This window comes from Propithecus coquereli, unplaced genomic scaffold, assembly GCF_000956105.1.
Source record: "Propithecus coquereli isolate 6110/MARCELLA unplaced genomic scaffold, Pcoq_1.0 Scaffold184, whole genome shotgun sequence".
NCBI classification, from domain to species: domain Eukaryota; kingdom Metazoa; phylum Chordata; class Mammalia; order Primates; family Indriidae; genus Propithecus; species Propithecus coquereli.
The window spans coordinates 1,893,015-1,896,355 of NW_012143190.1; the positions used below are offsets into that span (position 1 = coordinate 1,893,015).

The 3,341-nt window shown below is 50.5% G+C and overlaps 1 pseudogene; it reads right to left on the bottom strand.

Annotated features, from left to right (window-relative positions):
* Positions 1–905: 905 nt before the first annotated feature.
* Positions 906–3,341, bottom strand: part of LOC105808931 — a 53,790-nt pseudogene continuing 51,354 nt past the window's right edge.

The following is a 3,341-nucleotide window of genomic DNA, read 5'->3' on the forward strand; positions in this document are numbered from 1 at the left end:
TAGCTAAAGAGACGAGCTGTGTCCCGTGTCCTCTCCTCTGGGGACCGGCTCAAATATTTAGGGGATGGTACACACCTTTCCACACAAGTCAGGGATGTCGCACCTTTCTTGGGGTAAGAAAAGGTGGGAATGGGAAGGGCATTTCTGGAGGCTTAGGGGCCAAGGCTGGTCGCTCTCCCCTCCAGGCGAAAGCAAGGAATGATGTGAGGGAGGTCGGGCAGGAGAGGGAAGGAACCCACCCGGCAAAAGGGGGCCGAACCCCCCCGAAGAACCCGCCAAAGGAAAATAACACTGTTGACAACTCCCTTGAAGCTGAAAGATGGGAGCATGGAAATACCTGGAAATTATGACCTTCATAGACTGTATTTCCCTCTCCCAAACTGTTCTAGAATGGAAAATCCCGTTCCCTTCGACGCAGCAACCTCTACCGCTGCCATCTGCCCTTCTCCCCCTCGGCCGCTCCTCGGGCCGAGAGTGGTGGCCCTCGTCTGGGTTGTGAGCGCCCAGTTGGTGCTACACGGGCCTGGGAAGAGCCCCAGCGTCCTGGAAAATTCTTCCGAAAACAGAGGGCCATGTTAACTGGGCAGATGGGAGGAGCAGGCCCCAGAAGGAAGCACAGGGTTACCCAGCATGGCAGAAATCTAGGTTTCCCGGAGTGGGAAGAGCGAGGAGACATTCGACAGCAAATATTGACTGAGCGTCCACTGGGTGCCGGGCCCTGTTCCACGCGACAGGCGGCAGAGCGGTTCCGAGGGACAGGGAAGGGGCAGTTGAGGAAGCAGCTGAGAGAATCGAGAAGCCCGAGGTGATGGGGGCGCTGCCTCCGGCCTCCTCGCTGAAATCCTCTTTCCTTCTGCGTGGCGTCCTGGTGCTCGGAGACGGGCTCCTTCTCCTTCACGTTGCGCTCAGCCCGAGGGCTCCGTCTCGCCCGCGCCCGCGACCCGGCCGCGGCTGCCCTGAGGGGCCGCGGGGAGAGGCGCCGCCATTGTGAGGCCGCGAGGCGGGATGTCACAGACAGCCGTCTTGGCGTTGCTGAGGAGCCACTCCACGAAGAAGCAGCTGCTATTCCTGCTCTGCACGTTGAGTGTCTGCCTTCTGCTTCCTTCATGGACATCCGTCCGCAGAAGATGGCAGCCACGGCGAGGAACCGGCCATGGCAGGGTCACGGGCAGCCACCATGTTCCTGGCATCAAAGACCTGCAGGGTGAGAGCTCAGTACCGCTGGCTTCCACGCTGGCGAGAGGGACAAGGCCTGACGTGAAGAAACGGGGAGGTGGGAAGGGCACTCTGTTAACTGCCAGCTTGTGGAGGTCAGTGTTGAGCTGGCCAGGGAAGCAGAGGCAGGTGGTGACCCCGCTCGCGAGGGCTGAGATGAGGTAGTTCAGGTCCTCGTGGATCGGCCTGGTCAGCGTGAGGCTGCAGAAGCAGATGCCATAAAGGGCCTTGTTGTCAATGCAGTAGGTCTCATCAGCGTTCTCTACCAACAGATGGATGGAGAGGGTGGGTTGTACAGCTCAGCCACAGTGTCAGACCCTTTGGGCGAGGGCACCACACTAAGAGTGTTCATGATACATCAGGATACTCCTCCTGGATCTTGCTGGAATGGGTGTCCATTCCAGAGCTCATGTCCCCGTCCAGCAAAGAGGTCGGCTGGAAGCCCTGCAAGCAAGCCCAACCCCCAACCCCCAACCCCCCTCCCCAACAACGAAAAGAGGGAAACAACCAACCTGGCCCCCCCCGGGGAAGGGCCCCTGGCCCAACCGGTGGCCGCCCCAACGAACAAAAAAAAAAAAGGCCGAGCCGAAAAACCAAAAAAAACCGCCGGAAAAAAAGCCAAGGGCCCAAAGTCCAAAACCAACAAGATTGCACAAAGAACATATTTGCCCCTGTGGCTTCATTGTAGTACATGGAGATGTGGTTCAGCTACAGGTTGCTGTCTCTGTAGTATGTAGAGAGGGGTCCACTCTGTGTTGATCACTGATTGCCTCCCACCAACTTGGCACTGATCTGGTTGCCACCCTCACTAGCCCGGATGTGCATAATTTCCCTTGTGTTTAAAATGTATAAGGCCATTAAATATGAAATGTCCAATTTTGAATCAAAAGTGTAATTCGTTATATCTCAAATAAGAAGCAGTACATTAATCAAAGTGTATGCCTAAACTATCGACACAGTTTTGCCATCTTAACAGTAGGTTGTTTATGCCAGCAGTGAAGAAGCCTGGAGAGCGAGTGGCGATGAAATCGAGAAGGCATTTTCCACAGCTTGTTGAGAAGTGAATATTTTTCCTTGCAAGAAGTGGTCCAAAGCCTGGAAGAAGTGGTTGTCAGTTGGTGCAAGGTCTGGTGAATATGGTGGTTGACAGTTTCCAAGTCCACCTTCTGCAGTTTGAGCAGCATTGTTTTTTTGCAACATGTGGTCTTGCAAGAGGACTTGCCTGTGTCTATTGACAAATCTTGGCTGCTTAATCGCAAGCATCATCATTTCATCCAGTTGGTTGCAGTAGATACCCGCTGTAATCAGCTGACCAGATTTCACGAAGCCATAGTGGATAATACCAGTGCTGGACCACCAAACAGACATCATTAGCTTTTTTTGATGCCTATTTGGGCTTGGACTGTGTTTAAGCACTTCATCTTTATCCACCCATTGTGCCAAATGCGTGCAATTGTCAAAAACAATCCATTTTTCATCACATATAACAATATGGTGTAGAAATGGTTTGCCTTTATGTTGTGATAGCAAAGAAAGGTAAGCTTCAAAACGATTTCTCTTGTGACACTCATTTAATTCGTGCGGTACCCATCTACACAGCTTCTTTACCTTGTCAATTTGTTTCAAATGGTCCAATATTGTTGGAATAGTGAGGTCAAACCTTGCTGCTAATTCACACTTAGGTTGAGATGGATTCGCTTCCACTACAGCTTTCAACTCATCATCATCCACCTTGGTCTCAGATTGGCCACATGGTTCAGTTCAAGATTAAAATCACCAGAATGGAACTTCTCAAAATATTGACACACTGTGTGTTCATTAGCCACATCCTTCCCAGACACTTCATTGACATTTCTAGCTGTATGTGCTGCATTGGTTCCACAATGGAACTCATATTCAAAAATAACATGAATTTTTGACTTCTCCATGGTTTCACAAAAATTGCTCTAAAAAAAATTTGAAAGATAACCACAAGTCAAACCATACATTTGAAAGAATGAGGATGTACCTTCACAATAAAAACAAACAAACTAGAAGTATCAAAGTGAAATGTCAGAGATATCAACTCTCAAACTTAGTACTCAAGGAAATCGGACATTCCATACTTAATAACCTATATTTTAATT